General features: G+C 44.3%; 1 protein-coding gene across 20 annotated transcripts in view; it reads right to left on the bottom strand.

The window, feature by feature from the left end:
* EPB41L3 (erythrocyte membrane protein band 4.1 like 3) overlaps window positions 1–22,113 on the bottom strand; it is a 226,284-nt gene that overhangs the window by 121,571 nt on the left and 82,600 nt on the right. For 13 of the 20 annotated variants that reach the window (XM_070513625.1, XM_070513626.1, XM_070513607.1 and 10 more), the window contains exon 1: window positions 19,102–19,234. The exons of 5 other annotated variants lie outside the window; for them this stretch is intronic. The gene's annotated coding sequence lies outside the window, so the exon portion shown is untranslated. Of the gene's footprint in view, window positions 1–16,310; window positions 16,422–19,101; window positions 19,380–22,113 lie in introns of those variants that run through there. 2 more of the 20 variants (XM_070513600.1, XM_070513596.1) reach the window with 2 other exon arrangements.

Genomic DNA, 22,113 nt, shown 5'->3' with positions numbered 1-22,113 from the left:
TTCTCAACACAGGAGCACCTGCTGCAATTGCAGAGGGAGGTCTGTGCATGGGGCCATCCTCGGTCTCACAAATCATCTTTTCCCTGGCTAGAAAACGACTATTAAAATGAGCGGAAATTCAAGTGCCCACAAAAATTCAGATACCCCAAGAGCCGCTAAATGATACGGGGCGGGAAGAGGCTTTTCACTAACAAATGTTCCACGTGGTGCGGGTACCTCTGGTGTGTGGCGCACACTCGGGAGCCCCAGGGCCAGTGGCAGATATTCACACAGTCTACTGATGAGCTCCTCCTGGGCGAGCGACACCTGGACACAACTGGGAACTTACTTGGCTACCAAGTTCATCAACTTGAAAGAACAAGATAACAACTAAAACCAAGGGCTCATCTACTCCGTGGGCTTTTGAAAGTTAAGAGGATACTTTATATTTAAGGAATGGATGTGAGGACCAGCTCTGCCACCCAAATGAGGACTCCTCCTGATCATGTCTGTTATATGAAGGAAGCATCTGGGAATTCTTGTTCCTCTTACTCATTCTATTGACTAGTGCGAGAATTTCCCAAGCCAGAAATCAAAGGGGCAAGGAAGCAGTGGGTCCAGGCTGGTTCCAGACATTACCAGTTGTTTCCCACGTGAATTTTTCAATAAACTGAAGTTACTTCTGCTAGTACAAAAAAAAAGGCTTTAAAACTCCCTTTGATGGAAATAATTGTCAGTGTTCTTTATACTCCCATGACTTCCTAAACCAAAAATGCTCAACACTGTGAACTTCCAGCACTACCACCCCCTTCACAGCATGGGCCAGACTACTGTCCTGGGTATCAGTTGGTATGAATTCGGGGAATGCAAACTCACTTTAAGATTAGCCTAAGAAAGACAATTAATGAGACTTTTTTTCAACTCAACAGTCAAAATTTATACATTTACACTACTACACATGTCTATTAGCAGAGACAACCAAGAGTTGATTATTACACAAAATCTGCTGACCAAAATAGTTAAAACCAGAGTACAAGAAGTTCTCAACTCTCAATTAATTATATTCCAAAATCTTATCTGTAAAATGGTTGTAGAGGCAAAAATCCTGTTTTCCACAGAAACAGTGTCATAAATTATAGGTAGGCATCCAGGACTGCCTGTGAAAGTCTTACATCAGAATGTATGAGGACAGTATTTTAGTAGAATCCCTAAGAGCCAAGCGACTCCTTAAACCCAGCAGGGACTGCATCTGGGTGCTGTTCTCAAGACAAGCAACATCAGTTTGTCTATCTGGCTCATGGCTCTATCATCAAACATTTCAAGCAGTCCTCGGAACATATTAGGCACTGAATATTTGTGAATGAGTGAGTGATGAATGAATGAATGAGGGAACGCACCGACCGCAACCTGAGAGTCTAGTAGAGTGAAGGTTTGCATGATCCCACAAGAAGAAATACTCAAAGCAGTCCCAAGGAAAGAACAGAGGGACAGGTAGGGGTTGATCTCAATCCAAATGTTTTAACAATGGAAACGGTTTATATGCACTTAAAAATTAACCATGATTTTTAAGCTGAAAAAATTTCCCTCTCATATTACTGGAGCCCCAGTATGGCTCCACTGTCAAACTCCAATGTCAAGTTTTTTGGGTATTCCCTCAGAAATGTTCTAGGCATGGTCAAGCACAATATGTACATGAAAACCCTACACACACATGGTTCTACCTTGCTTCATCCATCAGCCATATGGGGCACAGCCACCACCTTCACCCCTCAAACATGCCCTCCTCTAGGATTCCTGACACCAGGCTCCTGGTTCCCCACCTCACTGACTGGCTTGGTCTGTAGACAGTGGAGAGCCTCAGGGCCAATCCTTCAAGCTCTGCTCTTCACCTACACTCAGTCCTTGAAGGGCTGGACCAATCTCAGGGCTCTGGATATTGTCACCATCGTCCCTTACCAGGATCAGCAGCCTGAGCTCCCAACTGGTCCCGCTGGCCCTCCCCTCTCTTTTACAGTCTTCTAGAGTTCATCTCTTAAAATACAAGGTCAGGTCAGGGATTCCTCTGCTTGGAAGCCCCAATCACTTCTCACCGCACTCAGGGAAGCCGAGGCCTTGCCACTTGTGGCCCTATTTCTTGTCTGGCCTCACCTCCTATTTCTCTCCCTCTCTCTGCTGCAGCCACAGTGGCGTCCTTGCAGCTCTGAAGCCACAAGGCCCACCCCCCCCCCAGACTCTACAGAGGGCCACCCTTGAGCCACTTCAGGGCTTTGCTCCCATGCACCTCTTTCGCCAAAGACACCCCCAACTGCGTTCTCTGAAATCCCAACCACCCTTCCTGTCCCTCTTCCTTGCTTTATTTCGCTCCATAACACTCATCAGACCTCCCATATTCTATATTAATTTATTGTTTCTTTTCTGTTTCTCGCCTCTAGAGAATAACCTCCAGGACGGTGAGGATTTTTATCTGCTTGTCCCCTGTTCTATCTTCAATTCCTAGAGTAATGCCTGGCACTCAATGATAGGCACATAATAAATATTTGCTGAATAAGCCAATGAATGAGCATATTTTGAAAACTATTTTCTAACAGTTCCCTTATTAGACGGATAGAGCAATCTCCTTCTATTTCACACTGACTGGTTGCCCATTGTAGGGATGCAAACATTTATGCAATTGGTCCCCTCCTGATGGACATTTAGGGCTACCCTATTCCTTTGCTATTTAGAAATGGTACTGCAACAAACATCCTTCTACATGGACACATATTTGCAGTTAAAAAGGAGCAAATATTAAACCAAAAACATTTGAGCTTTTTCTTTGTAAAATATCTCAAAAGTTAACAAGTATATGCAGAAGCTCACTAAACAGTGAACCCATTTGTTAGGCAAATTAGCAGGCAATCTGTTTGCTCAGCAAAGACTCCAGCTCAGATGTGTCTCAACTGACATCCCACAGTGAATTATCACAATAAAATTATAGAGTGGAGAAAAGAAAAACTGCAGGGAAAACGACTCACACTAGGCTTCTAGGCTTCGAGGAGAGGAAAAAAAAGACTGAAACAACAACAAAAAAGCCCCACGGCTGTTGTTCGGCAAAAGCACACATCACATTCCCAGCAAAGCCAGTCCCTGGCACAGCGCTGAGCGTGGCCAGCTCACAAGGACAGACGCAGAAATGCACGTGGAGGTCTTGACGAGGGGTGGGGGTGGGGGTGGGGATCGTGCAACAGCTTACAACTTCCAGTAAAGTAAGAAATCGATTATGATGGAACTCCCGCCTCTTCAACCCTGTTTCACCCATCCTACAACTCAGTTACACCTGATGGGTCCAGACTGTTTCTCGTCTCCTCTTCAAAAATTCTCAGCGAAACAGTCACTTAATTATCACCTGTAACCAAGAATTGCTATACCTCAACAAATCAAATGCCAAGTATGTTTTAAGAGCAGAAGTTGGTTCCTCTGAAACTGCTGAATGCCTTTTTCAAAAGAAGGTGCTGGAGCTGCCAGCTCCACGTCCCCCACCCTCAGGATCCCTAAGGGGACTCTGCAGAGCAATGCTGGGATGCTGTATGAGGACGCCTTTGCCACTGTCTCCTCACTGAGTCACTGGAGGGACCTCTGCTGGAGGTGGTGGTGGGATTGCCTGAATTTCAACCACGAGGTCTGTCCAACACCCAGGACAGTCTGTTTTCCCTTAGAAAGGATTTACCTTCCTTACCCTGAATTTGAGGCAGATTCGGCTGAGTAACCATCGTTAACTCTTCCTCCGGTAGTTATTCCACAGCTTCACACCATTCAGTTTTCACAGAAATGCTAGAGTGACGAATGTCATTATCTGTGTGGCACTGTACGAGTGCTGGGGAGCACAGGCAAACCCACCATGTCCACGTGGGCCCAGAGAGCAAACCTGCTGGGGATGCGACCACTTTGCCTTTGGAGGCAAGTCAAGGATCTTGTCCATGGTCCACTCCTGCATTTCCTACTGCACTGTGGGGCCTCATGACAGACTGACTAAGGAGGACACACAGAAATCGACAATGTCTCCAAGGTGTCAAACAAGAGACGCCCAGAAAGAAATATGCTTCAAATCAAGGAGAAAGTGATCAAGGCCAAATAAACTAGATCAGTAGATTTCTGAGTTGTGTAAGTTGGACATGCTTCTGAGTCATAGAGCATTAACTTAGAAGAGACAATCAAGCTGCCTGCCTCGTAAGAGACAGGAAAGGAGCCAGGTCATGGAGATGGAGGGCCTCTCCGTGAGCTAAAATGTTCTGGTTAGAAAATGCCAAAGTATAATAATATATTTTCCATGTGAATATTACTTTGTTATTAAGATTACTGTCAATCCAATAAGAAATGAAAGATAAACAATAAACTGTTCTTCCACTTAAAATATCTTCCAAGAATTTAAGCCCAACGTTTCCATAATCAAAATGCTGTTTAAAGAAAAAATATCTAAAAACTGGTAATATGAAATCAGATTAATAACAAAACAGGCAGTAACATTTAGCTTCTCCCCAACTACGTTACACAGATTATCACTCTTAGTGACATACATTATTTGGGGAACAAAATTTGAAAATGCTGCACTGATTAACTTTGGTTTTATTTCTCTTCCAGCAAAAATCTCTCATGCAGCCCTCCCCCATCCCCACGGTAAAAAGAGTATGAAGCTGGAACTTCCACTCAGGACCTACGGATAGGGGATAACAGTCACCTACCCACGGTGTCACAGGCTTCCAGACAACAGGAGATCAGACTAGAAATCAGCTCCTGTGGGCAGAGATCTTCTGGTTTTTGTTGACTGCCAAGTAGAAAAGTGTCTGGAGTACAACAAGCGCTCAAGAAATATTCAATAAGTGAATGAATGTCAAGGACTAACTCAGCCAGCACTCAAAATGTTACTGCGATGAACTCAGTCATAAAATACGGAAATACCGACAAGTAGTTTCAACATTAGCTATGAACAACCCTAATCATAACCCACGATATTAATAGTTAAACATTTAACTTGCAGCAAGAATGCAATTAAACATTATCAAACAACGCACCTCAGGAGGTTGTTTACAAGTAAAAGGTTTATCTCTGTAGAACAGAAACATTTACTCCTTTCAATGCCAAACAGATGTTTATAGTTACAGTACAATAACAACACAACCAACGTCTATCTGTAGGTATAAATGGTGATCCAGAGGGAAGAAGGCGTCTCTCATGCAAGGTGCTCCACAGACTGCCTTTTAGAGACTCTATCCGTTTCATCTTCCTGTAATCCACCAGCTTCAGAAATACCCCAGTGCAGTCCCCAGCCTGTTCACCGTTCAATTCCATCACAGTCCAAAGCCCTCAGCGCACACACTGATCCCCTCACTTTTTGACTACGTCTAATTTAGTGAGCTGAAAAGATGAGTAACTAAAATTGCTCTTAAAAGTCATCCTAATTGACGTCAAATCTTAAACAACAATATACAACAATCAAAGCGACAGATACAAAATAATGGACAAGTTTTCCATTTTACCACAATGTACCATAAATCACACTATACAGACTATTTCAACAGTGAAAGGGAAGTAACATTAAGGATTGAGTATCAAAAACATCGTTGGTTTAGCAAACAGAGATGTAAAAAATGACCAACCTCCACTAAAATCTTTCATAAGGACAGACATAATAAATACTACATGCATTATAGAGGGCAGCAAATGCCCTGACAGCGTACCCTGACATTACTGAACATGAAATGGTGTTAGCCAGGGCAACCAAACCAACAATTACCCATAATGGTTTCCAAACAGAAGCTACTCGAATGCAGATCACTTCAAGGTCTTCTGTTTCCTCCAAGTCTTCTTTTGATTCTAGGCCACCACAGCCTTCTTATGAATTGTCTTTTTTCTTCCTTAAACTATTTAAATTGGGTTTTTGTCAATTGAGACAATAAATCAACTCCAAATCAGAAATGGACTGATACTAGAAAACTGATATAATGTATAATGTTGTTGCAAAATAAAATGTAAATTTCTTCCATTTGAATTTTTAAAATACATCCAATTTCTAAAACTTTTCATATCCGCTGGTATAAGCTTATTAACTGACCTTTTTGAGAATAACTGTCCAAGATCATATCCTTACTACTTTTTTTGTTTTAAAAATCGTTCTTTAAAAATAAAACCACCAGGGGCCAGCCCAGTGGTGCAGTGGTTAAGTTCGCACGTTCCGCTTCTCGGAGGCCTGGGGTTCACCAGTTCGGATCCCAGGTGCAGACATGGCACTGTTTGGCACGCCATGCTGTGGTAGGCGCCCCACATATAAAGTAGAGGAAGATGGGCACGGATGTTAGCTCAGGGCCAGTCTTCCTCAGTGAAAAAGAGGAGAACTGGCAGGAGTTAGCTCAGGGCTAATCTTCTTCAAAAAAAATAAGTAAATAAGAAAAAGTAAAAAGCCACCAAGACTTAAAAAATAAAAATCTTTATGTTTTATTTAAGTACATATGCATATATATACAAACATAGCCCTAAAATATTAAATATTAATATACATGTGTATATGTTGCCCTAAACATATTAACTAATTTAATTCTCACAACAAACCTATGAAGTGGGTATGATTATTCTGCCCAATTGAAGAAACTGAAGGACAGAAAGGTATTTAACTTTCCTCTGGTCATATGCATAGTAACTGGCTGGGCTCTTAACTACTGTATTATATTGCTAATAGCTGCTTTTCTACTATCCATAATTAACCAATATAAACAAAAAAAATTTCCATTGGTCATTTTCAGGAAACAGGGCAGCTCCAGAGACCTCAGGGAGTCTACTTTGCTAAAACATTATGTCATCTCTCTTCCTGACATCATGCTTTCTAGGCCAAGCAAGAAGGCCACATTCTTCTATCTCAACCACTCAAAAAGTTAAGGCTGCCTTTCCTCCATCCACATGAAGAGTCTCCAGGGAGGATCTGTTGGGCTGGCCTGGATCACACGCTTGGCAATGGAGAAGCATGGTCTAGGTCACCTGTCTATCATTTTAGCCAGGAAGAGGCAAACTATACTGAGAGCCCCAAATTATCACAAGAAAGGAGTGAGGGGCAGTTCTCCAAAGCAATGGGGAGGAGGTGCTGGTCAGACTGAAAGATGCCCAGCATAAAACTTAACACCGTGAGATCAACTGTCTAGCTTATTTCAGTTATTCACTTTTAATCATTCATTGTAGAAAACTCAGTTTTAACACAGATATACCATATTTCATTTCATTCCACTTAAAATGATAGACAAATGTGAGAGCAGTCAAGTAACAAAGGTCCCCTCTTTCATGCCCATCCTTACATCTGCTCCTGCCTGGGCATAATAAGAGCAGGGCCTGACAGCTGAGTGGTCAGTGTCGGGCCCAGACAACTAAAGCAATGAGGAGCTTACCCAAGAGGGAAATGATAGCCTAGGAAAACTTTCACACGGACCAGCACTGTTCCACAGACTGGCATTTTGAAATCAAATTTATAAAGCATGAGTAATATTGATAATAATCCTTCCAGTAACACAGTGAGGTCAACTTTACTACAATTCCTATTTTGAATACGCACTTAGCATGCACGTAAACGTGACATATACCCAATGAGGCTAGTATTACTATCCACACTTTACAGGTGAAGAGGCTGAGATTAAGAGATACTAAAGAACTTGCCTATGACTGCGCTGTTAGTAAAAAGGGACTGAGCTGGAACTAAATGTAGAGATTATATAACATATAAAGATAATTTACTGCATGTCACAAATCTGGCCTAAAGCTTTGACAGTGATTATAATACACATAAATATCATATACATACTATAATCATAATATACATGCAGGATTATTATATAGATATTATTATGCATGACACATAATACAAAACATATAAAATAAAGATTTACAAATATCTTCTTAGAACCTAAAGACCTAAGGAGAAAGATTTTACAGGGCACAGGCCTCCTAAATCTTCACTTAAAGAATATTTAAATTGGTATCTTTTCTACCACTCAATCAACTTCCCTTATCAGGCAGGTGCATTAAAATCATTGCAGCACCTTTGGCACCTCGTCTAAGAATTTACCATCTACAGAAACAACAGTGAATGAATGCATATTTAATGCTTATGAGGACTGTAATGATGCTGGTATTTCTACTGAAATGTTTTTCAACCTCATCCTCTTTTTAGTGTCAGCTAAAAGAACGTCAAGAAACAAGACAGCTCTATCAAGCAATTCCATTTTACTAGAAAGGCATAAAAAGAATTACCTACGTCATCATAGAATCTTTAAAAGGAGCTTCAAAACATCAAATTTTCTGATCTGGACCTAAGACAGAATCTTGACTGCGATGCTGAAGAATAATAGCTTCAAATTGAGTAACAGTTGTTATCAGACATCCTAAAACCAGTGAAGCCAAACACAGGTGGATCCAAAGAGGTGGAGCACCTGTACATCTTGGTCAAACCCAGTGGTGTGGGCCGTCCGCTGACGTAGTTCACAGGGAGTGATTCTGGAGGGCGCAGGTCCCCCTCATCTTTAATTACTCGACATATCTAAGTTGATATCTTCTTTACCACTCACAGTCAACTCCCCTTTATCAAACAGACACATTCAACTCATTATACTGATCTTAGAGCCTCATCCAAGAACAAGTCACTGCTGGCATCAAGATGAAAAGAATATCACTGAAAATAAATTTAACAATGAAGAGAGGCCATTGAATTTCACCAGCACTTCCTGAGTATGTGAGACTAAAGAGAAATTCCAGACCTCTACCCTCGTGAAGTCTAGACATGATACCCAAATTTAGAGAAAACCTTAATTTCCTATAAAGAAACAGAAATAGGGCAGTAACAAAAACTTTCTTTTGAATAAGAAATCCTTCAAAATTAAGTTATAAATGATTTTGCCAATAGGAAAACACAAATACCTTTATACTTCAGAATAATTTCCTACAGTAGTCCAAATGAAAAATTAGCATTCACTTTTCTTTAATTAGAATGCATGCCTGGGGCGGGCCCCGCGGCCGAGTGGTTAAGTCCGCTTGCTCCACTTTGGTGGCCTGAGGTTTCGCTGGTTCGGATCCTGGGCATGGACCTAGCATCACTTATCAGGCCATGCTGAGGTGGTGTCCCACATGGCACAACCAGAGGGACCTACAACTATAATATACAACTACGTACTGGGGGCTTTGGGGAGAAGAAGAAAAAAAAAAGGAAGACTGGCAACAGATGTTAGCTTAGGTGGCAATCTTACCAAAAAAAAGTTCCTAATGTCGTCCATCTGTGTAAATGCTTCACCCTGACACATACTTTAAAAAAGGAGGTATGCCTAATCAAAACCTCACTCATCCACTTGGTGTTTAACAGAAGAGCTCAGAATTGGAAACCAGCTGCACTTTGATTTTCCCAGCACTGAATACAAAGAGTGAAAATGAGAGGCATACAGGTTACTTTCCAAATTTAAGACAATGGAAGGTTCATCAGTAAGAAAAAAACCCTGTTCACCTTAGACTGCTAAAACTGGAAAGGGAAGAAGAGGGCAGGCCAGACGGTATGTCTGAAAAAGTAATAATGCAGAAATGCTAATTCTTGGAGGGCAGAAAATTACCGTAACAAGCATAGAGTCCCAAGCCCACTGTCACTCTGCGAGGCCCGGCTGAAGTCACCGTCAGTGCAGGGAGGTCTCGATCTGACACAGGCCACTCCCTTTAGGTCCAAGAAGATCCCTTTGGCCCTACAGGAAGCGCTTCTCCTCAGGAGTCTCACTTTTTAAGGTTGTTTACAATTCAAAGCTAAATCACTTTTAACAAAACTGTAATGCTGTAAATGAAATTTTGAAGATTGATCTAGAATTCTCCTTCCTGAGTTCAGGGGATTGTTTCCTGTTATATTTTAAACAACGCCCTCATTTAAGTATTTACGGAGCACTGCTGCAAGGGCTGGGTCCATGGAGAATAGACAGACAGACATCCTGTCCTTATGAAGCTGATGTTCTGGTTGGGGGAGACATGTCATAAACAGAAATATGTAAAATACGTAGTAATACGAAGAAAGAGTAAGCAGGGCAGGGGAGCACTGTTGGGTGGTGGGGGGGCATATGTGCAAGGAGCAAGCTGTGCAAATGCGCTGGGGGAGAGCGTTCCAGGTCGAGGGGACACTGAGCGACACCTCTCTGAGGCAGGAAGCAGGAGCCTGTGCAAGGATCAGTTAGGAAGCCATGAACCCTGGGCTAGAGCATCAGCTTCGAGAATAAGAAACATACCCTGGAAAACGACCGATGTGAACACATATGAGTCTCAGACACAGTGCTGAACAGAGGAGGAGACTTCAGCCCCCCATTTAAAGGTTTTTAGACATTTAAACACCACAAATAACTTACTGATCCCATAAATAGTGATGTGGAAAAGAACAAAGAGACTTTATGGTCACAACAAACACGAATTCAGAAGCGTGGCTACTTCTAGGAGGAAGGGAGGTACAATTGTGGAGAACTCGGAGATTAAGCAATTTGGGGTTTTTCTTAAGCTGATGTTAGATATACAAGTGGTCATTATATTATTATTCACACTTTTCGTCTGTCAGAAATATTTTGCACTATTTTTTAAAAAGAATCCTCAACTCTCTCTCAGTATCCTCTGGTTTCTTAGTTAATCATCCATGGGTCATCTTGATGTTTATCTCTGACTAATGGACAAGACATCACCAATATTGCTGTTGAGCTATGATCAAGAATATTTTATCACTGGTAGAATCATTTCTGTTACTCTGAGGAGAAATGGAGAAAATTAATGGCATTAAAAAGCTGTCATCACCTTTCTGGCACTGTGAAACTACACACTACAGCCTTTTATGATCTACAGAAAAGGGCCACATAAAAGGATATATGGGAAATCTGTGTTTAGTGCTTTAAAGTGAGCTGCCTATCACAACTTTAAATACAGCCCCTCATCTACACAGGAGGAGGTATTTTTAGCAACGTCACCTTTGCTTCTCCATATACCTCTTTAAAAGAATAACACACTGTGGATAAACAGAGCCCACGTATGAATATACGTATAAACACGTCACGCATCTCAGCCCTCACCTCCCGCGTGGAAAGGCCGGCTGCGCCTCTGGCTCAGCCCGGCGTGGAGCTGTCCGGCTGGGGAGCTGTGTGCAGCGCTCTTGCTCTTCCCTACTTCCCTTTCCCTCCTCACCCACACGGTTTGCTCCATCCTCAGGACGCAAGGGGTCCAGGAGGGAGAGGAAGGCCAGGAAGCGCAGAGCCTGCGCCGCTCTTGCTAAGCTCCTCCCTGCGAGGTCACCACGCCAGCGCAGCCCAAGGCAAAGCTGTGGCAGGCGCAGGACTGCCTGGATGCTAGGGAGCCCTGGCACTGCTCCTCCCTGAAACGTTTCTCAACGCCTCTCGCTCTTTCCCGTCTACTTTCCTCATTTGCAAATTCCCTTCACTCTCCCTCTCTCTAGGGCCTCATCTCCCACGGCTCTAAGGAGCACCCCATCTTAAGGATTCCACATCTTGATCTTGGAGCTGGACCCCTTGGCCTGCAGACTCCTGCGCAAAGGCGCCTGCACTCTCTTCCTGGACGTCCCGCAGGCACCTCCAGCCCACCTCCTGACCTCTACCACCTTCACCAACCCCACCACCACCTCGGGCCTCCCTGGGTGCAAGTGCCCTCACCCTCAACTCCCAAACCCACCACACCACCAAGCCTGGAAATTCCACTTCCTAAGCTCCACGTGTAAACATTTTTCAAATGATTCAGGTCCCTCTGATGAGGATTTTAGGCTGGTTAATTTTAAAACTTCAGATGAGAAGCAGGCTCCGAGGAGTCGAATTTGCTTGCCCTTTGATCAGAGACAGTTGCATTTGTGAAGGAAATCTCCATGCCTCCCTCTCTGCCCCAGGAGGAAGGGGGGGTGGCCTTATCTCTGGAAACTCTTAATGGGGAAGGCAAGGACTTAAGTGGTTTACTGTTTGGCAACCTCATGTAACTGACCCCCCCACAAATCCTCCTTTGTCTTTAGCTGAGGATAATATTTAAGCAGTGACTTCTGCCATTTACTCAATCCGGTTTGATTCTTATCTAAAAGTTGTGGGACCCCCAAATGGCCAGACCCTACAGGCACTGATACCATTTTAACTTTTGTACATATCCCTTTGTCTTGTAAAGAGAGAACTCACAGACCTATGCCTTAAATTTAGCCTCACTCTCCACCCAACTTTGCAGCAGAAGTGGCAGCAGCAACATGCTGGCAGCAGCTCCTCCTGCCCGTGGGCCCTGTCCCCACGCAGCAGCCTGACTGCCCATGGGTCCTGTCCCCATGCTATTCTATTCTCTAAATAAAAGAGCACTACTGCCAGATCTTAAGAGTCTAAGAAATCTTTCTTTCCACTCCTCGGCTCACCGACCCCACATCACCTCCATCTCTACCACCACTTCCTTAGTTCAGACCGCCCTTAATTCTTGCCCGGACAATGATATTGCTGTTGGTTACTGAGGACTTACCATGTGCCAAGGACTTACACACGGGGTTGCTGTAAGGACTGATATACCGTGAAGTGTGATTAATTTTATTTTACAGAAAAAGGTGAAGTTTTTAAGGTCAAGCATTTCCCAAAGTTCTAACGCTAGACTGCTGTGGAGGCAGGATTAACGAGTTTACTGATTCATTCATTCGCTCAAAGGAAATGTCATCATCGTGACGGTAACGGTCCCTCACCAGTACTGTACAGGACTCAGAGGAAATATTTATTTCTCACTAAAAATAATGATGTAGATATAGATTTGCATACATGAAAAAGCTTCCAGGGACATAGTATTGCATAAAAAAGAAAATGGTTACATATTGGTATTTGAGTTAGAAGTCTGTTCACGTAAAACATCACGTACTGCCAATGCATCTGTACACAGGCAAAATAAAGTCGCTGCTATTGACTAGGCATTTACCATATCCCAGCTACTATGTTCAGTGCTATGCATGTATCAGATTATTTAATCTTCATGTCCTTGAGATCTAAGCATTACGGCCCTTTTATAAATGAGCAAACAGACTAAACGAAGTTAAGCGACTTGACCCATGTCACTCACTGATTAAAGAGCACGACTGGGAGCCCCACCCAGGTCTGTGTGATTCCAAGACCCCAACAGGCTGTGACGCACTCAGAGAGCAGGTCTGGAAGGCTGTTTGCAGAAACACCATCAGCTGTCTCTAGATGATGAGATTTCCTCTTTCTGTTTTGCAGTATTGTTAGAATATATTTTAAAGCGAGCGTGCATTATTTTTAATATCTGAAATGAAAAAGATGTTTTAATTGGAAGGATCAATAAGAATGAAGATCCTTCCATCTTCTGTAGATCTCATTTTCCACCCTAAATGGTCCAAAAGTAGTATTTAACCTTCAGCTAACTATGACCACAAATAACTTAGGTGGTGAGTTGCCAAAATATCCACCGAGATGAAAAATCATTACATTCAATTCTCAAAATTTCTGGATTAGTCCATTAACAAAAGACCATGTGTCTCTAGACTCTGATTCTTCCAATACATCCTACATTTATCACCAAACAGTCTTGTTCCCTACTCAACTACTGTCAGTGGCTCCTCACTACCCAGCAAAGTGCAAAATATCCCTCAGTCTCACATCCAGAACCTTCCACAGTCCGGTCCCACACTCCCTCCCCAGACTATCGCCTACTACTCCCAGGATAAAGGTGATGTTCTAGCTAAATTTAGGCCTCTTGCCTCCTGGAATGTCCTATCTGGAATGTATTCTCAACGACTAATGTCTATCAAAGTCCAACCAACGTCCAAGGACCAAAATGGAAAAGTCAAAATGGAAAATGAAGACCACTCAAGAGATTTTTCTTATAAAGAGATGCACAGAAGAAACATTATTTAGTAATACACTAATACACAGAATGGGCCATGTAAATAAGCACTGAACATTATAAAACACTTTTTAAAAATTTTGCATAGCCAAGTGATAAAGTGTATTTGATAAAATCCATGGCACCATTAATTATAAAAGATAACATGTCATGCAGCACTGTGCCAATGAAGCTACGACTCACACACTGGGATTTTTATTCTCTAGTTCTTTAAAGAACTCTTTTAGATTTATTTAGGTATTCTATGCATACATCAACAAAATAGAAACAAAATAATCTGGCCTAGGTATTTCTAAAAATTCTGCACTCAGTCAGAATCCAACTCTTTTAATTGCATGCCACCTCAGTCACTGTGGCCTCTGCTCTCCCACACAATACCACCTTCTATGTGTCTTCACTGGGGATGAATCTTTCTTAGGAGCAGTGTGTTATTGTCTCCAAGATTTTTTTCCAATCAGCTGACACCCAATCTCCAATTCTTGATACACGCTCCCAATCAATGAATTAAGTTAGCCGCTTTCTCTCTGCCACATGGCTGACAGCAGTTGTAAGACATGGCCCAATTTCAGATGTTAAAATGTGAAAAAAAACCCCACTTTGTTTTAGAAATGATGAAATCTGGGGTCTGAATAACACATACAGAAACTCACTGTTTGAGAATGTAAAGACTGTTATGTATAAAAATGACCAAAGAGAGATCTACAACAGAAAACAGTTTTCTCTTCTTAGTCCAACGTCAGGATTAATATCATCGCCCAGGCCTAATCCATTTTCAGCTTCTGTCACACTCCCACCTGATCCCTCTCCTGTCCTGAGGCCCCTCTACACTGACGTCCTCCCTGACACCAAGGAGAGCCACCAGGAAAGGGGCAGGCCGCCTGCAGGTCTCCCAGAAAGAAGCTCTTCTTTCTCTCGGTGCCAGTGTTCTCTTCTCTGGTTCGGCAAAACCTCCAGAATCTATGCAGTTTGAGCCGCGGGAAGAGCAGCAGCCTTGTTAGGAAGAGGACCATGCCAGTAGAGATAATGGCTGCATACACGAGGCCAGTAATTCTCATTTCCAAATAAAGCGGCAGTGCTTTTTAAGCCTTTTCAAATATTTCTGTAGTAAAGGGTAAGCGACAAACGGCCTCATTTTTTATTCAATTCCATAAATATTTACTCAACACCCTAAGTGTTTAGACCTGTACTTGGTTTGGGGTTGAAACTCCAAGAGAAATAAGTTCCTCTCCACATCAAGCACTCACTGAGGATAACTGGAGAGAAAAATATACACATGATGCAAGTCAAATATCCCATTTGTTTTCTAGATCTAATACAGACCTGTCTGCTTGTTCTTTTTTTCCGTTTTAAGTTTATCAGGATGGGCTTATAAGAACAATGTATCAAAATGTCAGCAAACTAAACATTAAGTTGTCGGCTTTTTCTCTGTACTGCAAATTACAAAAGAATTAACGGTTTTGTGCTAATAGAAGCTTACAGTTCTACAGTGTGCAATTTAACCAGTCATCACACGGTCTAAAAATGCAGTACCAAAGACACCTCGCCAAGGAAGCTGCAGTTCTCGTTCCTGATTTCAGCTTCTCTACTTGTGTCCTCTTCTCATGTTTTTTCTTCCCTCTGCTTTAGAAATGTGCTCTGGAATAGCTATATAGGTAAGTGCGAACTGCCCAGACCTCCTATGCACTACATGATACACTCACATGAAAAAATGACAGTCATCTTACCAAGGAGGGGCAGAAAAGACAATGCACATCTGCAGCTACTCTGTGGCTCTCCATTTCTTTACGTTTCACACCACATTAAATTCAGAACTCAAAACATAAATAAACTTTACAGTTTAAGAATTTCACACTTCCTCTTATAATTTATTTAATACTAATTTTGGTGAAACGTGTCTGTGATCATCTCTGCACTAGAAGTCTAAGTTAGGATTAAAATGCTAAATCACGAAATAATGTGCAAATAAAACAAAACTTAAATGGTAATCGATTACCCCAAATCACTGCAGATATCTTCTAACCTTGTGAAATCTCCAGCTTTTTCCATTTTTTCCAATTGTCAACTGCGACCACATCACTTAAAAATAAATCAGAAAGAACACTGCCTATCCAGAAAATAAACTATATTTATAGGCACCACTTACTTTAAGATAATACTAATAATCTAAACTAAGAATTTAGCATTTTATTTATTTTAGTACAATGAATAGTAACAAATGTAGTGACTGACTCTATGCATAAATAAAAATATCAACTCATTACTCTCGTTCTTTACATAATTTTTTAAATGGCTCTTTTTAAAGATTACAGCATTTTCCTCAATAAAAGGAATATTCAATGATTTGTACTATTTCACAAAAAACCTCTCTTCCTTGATCTATGAAACACACTTTCCCATGCATTCTTGCATTCACGTCTACCTTGCAATTCTCCAGACAATACCTTATGGCGCAGCTCAACTTGAGAAAGGAGAGTCTCATTCATTCATCAGGCAAAGTCAAAGCCAGCAAGATGCTTCAGACTGTCTGGTTGTGCCTGCCCCACCCTTGTTTCCTTTGAGCCATAGTGATGTCACAGCAGGCAGGGCAATGACTTCACTGCTCCAGTCCTTGCTTCTTGAGCACATAATTCTTTGCAGCCAAGGCAAATCAAATGACAGCAGAATCCTCCAGCAGCGTCTGTTAACTCCCAGCAAACTGGCAGCTGGCTAGCCTTTTGAAAGAAATAGATGCAGCAACTGCACCATTAAAGACGTCTCTAAATGAAGCGGTGCTAAAGATAAGTTTGATTCCTGGTTTTCAATAGTAAGTCTGTATTCCATAAGAAAGCTGGCTTTCAGAGGAAAACTGTGGTTGGATATTCAGAAGAGACTATGGGAACTAAAGATGACCAGGGTGTCGAAGACCTAAGAAAACCTTCTCTTCATTATAGTCAAATTCTCACGGAAAAGAAACATGTTATTTACTTTTCAGCCCACTCTCAGAGTTCTAGTTTACTGAAGAGGGCATGAATTCTAATCTGTGAACTTTAAGACTTTTTTTAAAGCAGTAACTTAAAAGATGAATATACAACATGGAAGCAAACACCTTGGACAGCAAATGCCTGCCACACTTGATCCAATGTACAACAGACCCACCACGGAGCCACAGCATCCCAACGGCAGCGCAGAGGGCTGCCTCTCTTCTACCTGGGTGCCCCTAACACATTTGACTAAACAGTCTTTAAAAAGCAATGCATATATAAAATAGCATCCTACCAAGTAAAAAAATCCCTCATTGCCCATTTCAACACAATTCAAAGCTGGCCAAAGTCCAAGCACTGCACAAAAACTGACAAAAACTGCTTGTAACCTACATTGCATTCATTCAGAAGAAATGACTTACAAATCAGATGTAAATATTTCACTGAGACACTGACCTTTGACCTATATCTTCTGAATCCTTCCCTAAAAGGGGTTTACCAATTAAAGTGGCTCCTCTTCTTGTTACTGATAAACCGTTCGCAAAACATGTCCTGTTTTGCAAAAGTATCTGCCTAAAGCGTATTAGCTTTATGCAGTAACTTGGGCATCTGATATTTTGCTTTTCTAAACCATCAGAAACTCACAATGCAAACGAGACGATGCCTTCCGAAATTAACAAACTGAAGTTACCCTTCTCAATTCAGAATTTATTTCCTCTTGCAATAAACTTTGTTAGTCCAACTAAAGTTTTAAAAGTTTGATACCAAAATTAAGATGCATTTTTTTTAAAGCCCGGTCTGAGCCAACATATAAATCACCTCCCATTCCCCAGAGCTCACTCAAGCTGGATGTGCTCCCTTTTTTTAATAGGGATTTTCGGCTAAATTTGCTGTAATTGGTGCTACGTCCCGGGCTCCCAGATATAAGTTGAATTTTATCATTTTTGTTTCCTTCAGACTTTAAAAACCAGTGTAAACGCATAAAGAATGTTTTTGACACTTGGTGTGATAACTTCTAATGGGAAAGTTAACGCTATCAAGAGAAAACCCAACGCATCTGCCGCCTCAGAGCCTAAAATGGGCGAGAAAAGGAAGAGGGAGGCTATCTGCGAAAGGGATGCTGCAAGACCAACGTAAAAGGGCTGCACCACCACCTTCAGCCCGTGATGGAAGCACGGCAGGACCAGGACTGCCTGGCCCTCTCAGGACTTCTCCAGCCCGCCTCCATGCCTAACTAATAGCAAATGTTTTCTGCATCTATTTGTTCTGCAACAATCTCTTCACAACTTGAACCCTAGGCTGCAACTGAAGGACAAAACGCTAGAAAACTCTGGATCGGTAAATATAAAACCCGGAAAGGAACAAACACTCCCAGCGCAAAGGACCACATTACAATTTACTAGATAACCACACCCACCGCATTGCAGAAGCCACGAACTTGGCGGGGGCTGCAGGGGAGAGGGGGAAGGGAAGAAGCGGGGCGAGAGGAGGGGAAATCCGAGAACGCCAGGAGCCGGGAAATACCCGCAGGGAATTGGCGGAGACCGCGACGCCGGCTGTCGGCAGCCGGGCCTCCCCGCGCCCCGCCGCGCAGACCCCCGAGGCGGCTCGCGGCCCCGCGGGCGCCAAGCGGGCGGCGCGCTGCCGGCGCCCGGGGAGCGCAGCAGGGGAGCGGGGCCGCGCAGGTGCCGGGCCGAGCACTCTCTTGAGGAGGCGCCCGCCCCCTGCCCGCGGCCGCCCCCCGCCGTCCGGGGGCCGCCGCCCCAGCTCGAGGAGGGAGACAAGTTACCGAAAGCGGCCGGCCAGCTACGGGGCGCCGAGGCTTCGTGCGAGCGCCCCGCGCCGGCCCCGCCCGCCCCCGGCGGCGCCGCAGTGTCGCCCCCAGCCCCCGCCCTCGCCCCACCCCAAGGGGTAACTTAAAACGTGGCGCCCCGAACGGGGGCTTTAAGTCAATTGACAGAGAAGGGACGCGGCACCGCATCGCCCATCTCGGCGCGGGTTCCGAAGGAGGCCCCCAGGCCGGAGGCCGGGGCTCAGGCCCCACGCGACCGGCGGGCGCGGCGCACCGGCCCGGCCTGGCCCGGCGGGGGTCGCGGCGGGTGCGCGGGGCCTGGGGCCGGCCCGGCCCGGCGCTGGGCTCCCGCCCCTCGGGCGGCCGTGCGGCGCTGGAGCCCCGCGTCAGGAGCGCATCCCCGCGCGCCGCCCCGGCCCCGCTCCGCACCTCGCCCCGGGCGCCCCGGCGGAGGCCCCGCCGCGGCAGGCGCGCAGTTACCTGGCGGGCCGGGCCGGGCTGGCGGCCGCGGCCGTGCGCAGGAGGCTCGGCGGGCGGACGCCGCAGACGCAGCTGCTCCCGCGCTCCCCGCCCCCTCTCCGGAGACGCGGCGGCTCGGCGGGGCTGCGGCGGGGCCCACGCCCAGAGCCGGCGCAGAGGACGCCGCCCGCGCCGCCCCGCTGCGGGGGGGCCGCCGCAGCCCCGCAGCCCCGCGCCGCCTCCGGCCTGGCGCAGGGTCGCGCTGGGGAGACGCCTCGGGACAGCTGCCGACAGCGGCCGCCTTCGGATTCGCACTGGAGGGCCGCGCGGGCTCTCCAGCCCCTCCTCCCCGCGCAGACCCCCCCCCCCCGGGAGGCGGGGGGCTGTTCCTGACCTTCAGGTGGGGTACGTACTGGCTTAGGGACTGCAGTCATGTTTTTCCTTTTGAAAGGAAAAAATTCAAACGGCGGGAGTCGTCCACAGGGTGGGTGCTCAAGAAATACTAAGTTAATAGAGAAGACCTTGAATTACAGGTTGAGGGAAGAGGTTGCTTGTCTCTCCGCAGCCCCCTCCTCCACCCCACCTCCCCCTCCCCCCGTAAATGTCCACAGTCACAGGTGGTCCCCTAAGCATCCTGGTCCCAGCCTAACGGGAAAGTCCTTATTGAGAAAGCTTTCCAGTGAAATGGAGAGGAAGGGGCTCACACTCTGATTTGTAGGTGAAAGAAATTATTCTTGTCATCTCACAAGATGTAATCTCTAACGAAGTGACCAAGAAGTATTTATTAAAACGTTTAAAGTCCTCTCCAAACACTCCTAGTCACCCTTCCAGGAGTTTACCGACTCATTTAGCGAGGAAAAAGTGGATTCACAAAAATATTGCATTCGCTATTGGGTGCCAAGGATATGATGCAGAAAATGGCTGCGGCAGAGATTAGTGGGCCTGGCCTGCCAGTGAGGCCACTGGAGGTGGGGAAACCGGGTTGGCCTGGTTTTCTAGGACAGGGAAAAAGGCAATGTTCTGGAGGAGGGGGCATTCTTCAGGTTGCATGGGAGAGAGGGTTGGAAAATTAAGGCTTCTATGTTGCTCTGGAGTGTACAGACCGGTATTCTGTATAAGATGTGCAGCTTTGGGAAATTTTGAGCAAGAAACTGTGACTCGCTTCATGTTATAGGAAAAATAATCTGGTGACACAGCAAAGATCAGAATGGATAAATACCAGGAGCAAATAGGAAGTGACTATGGCACTGTTCCAAGTACCAGAGTGACAGTTCAGATACTGGATGATGTGTTTGGGGATCACCTGTATTAACTTCCTGTCAGGGCCAAATGAGTGTTAGAGACATACACATCTACCACATTTGTACAGATGACTTGTGTGTGTTGCAGATAGGATCTGTGAATGGGGAGAAGATTTTCCTTGTTTGTGTACACACTGAAGCACTCTCCCCTAAAAGTGGACTCGAACAAACTGTTTACAGCAAACACTGAGTTGGCATTATCATTGGAGACACAGGTGGTTTCATATTTTCATTCATTTTATTGCTGTATGTTTGCTATCTTTTAATTGAAAGCAAACTGTTTTCTTCCTGATTCATAAATCTTAATCTTTCTGGAGATGGAGAAAATCAGCAATAGTGTATGAATGTCTATTTCCTTGGGAGAAGATGTTAGAATACTAAGCACTATTTTTTAAAAGAAGTACCCAGCTGATTGCCCTAGTATTCCATGAATTCAGAATTTGGAGCAAAAGCCATACTACTTCATAGTTTAATAGTGAATCTGGGAAGTGATCACTATGAAACCCTTTGGGCTTGACCAAGGCTCTCTGCCATTCCTTTTTGCTTTTCCTAGCAGATATGGAGGGAAAAAAATGCAAACAAAAGCTCACAAGCAGCACATGACTCCCTCAGTATCTTGCTTGCATCTCTGTAAAAACTCCCCTCCTCATTACTATCACGCAGGACCCTCACAGTCATGGCTCTTCCAACAGTGCCTCCCTGGGTCCACTGCAAGCCAAGCACTGAACATTTTTGCTCAATGAGTGAATGGATGTTGAATAATGAACTAAGTCATCAATTTACTTTGAGGGTTCAGCTTCCTCGTGTATAAAACAGGGAACTATTTCCAAAAGTCCTTCTCCTCCAAAAATACTTGGGTTCCATAAGATACAACGACATGATCACATCTGGATACCTGCTGGGTAAAAGCAATAATGAAAAACCTATTTAACTCTCATCAGGAAATAAAATAATGAGCTCTTCCACATGGAAAAGAGAAGGGCAGGAACAAAATAAAGTGGAAAGAAGGTGATGACACCATTCCAGTTGGATTTGCTTTCTTTCATGAAAGACTCACATCTCCCTGTATCCCTCTCGCCACCAAAAAGAAAGCCACTGTGCACGCAGAGAATTCTGTGTTCCTGTCGGCATAAAACCACTCAAGGTGCTTTTCCAGTAAGTTACAGAAAAGTTGTTCTTGGGTCCAGGAAAGGCCCCTCACACAGTCCCAGAGTTAGTGCAGATTTGACGTGAGCACTCAGACTGCTAGTTTAGTATGTCCACATTGCAAACACTGAAATAATCCAGGAAACATGGGGCTATTCTGTGACCCCAGCCTAGGTCTCAGGATGCCCATTTTGGTCTCTACCACATACTAAGGCTTAAAGTACAACACTGATCTTACTTACGGGCTTCCTGGAATTGCTCTACTATATACAGAATACATCACTGAAGGTCAACAAGCTGTCCAGAATTGAAGCCATGGGATGGAGGAAAGGGGCACAGCTAACTTCAGGTAAGATATGTGTGTAACTTCATCCCAAACTGGAGAGACAGGACTCCCCACGAACCTCCCTCTAACCACATGTGTCAACAGCATACTGACTCATTGGTCCTCACGGGTACTCTGCTACCTCAAGAGCAATGGAAACTCCAACCTGATGGCCAAGGCAAGGGCAGAATTTGCAAGTTGTATTACAGCCATATTGTCAGCCTCATCAATAAGACTCCAGGAAGAGATGATGGAGAATCT

This window comes from Equus asinus, chromosome 7 (genome assembly GCF_041296235.1).
Source record: "Equus asinus isolate D_3611 breed Donkey chromosome 7, EquAss-T2T_v2, whole genome shotgun sequence".
Lineage (NCBI taxonomy): Eukaryota > Metazoa > Chordata > Mammalia > Perissodactyla > Equidae > Equus > Equus asinus.
The sequence above is the reverse complement of the archived record's forward strand: the minus strand, read 5'-3'. Positions and strand labels throughout refer to the sequence as shown.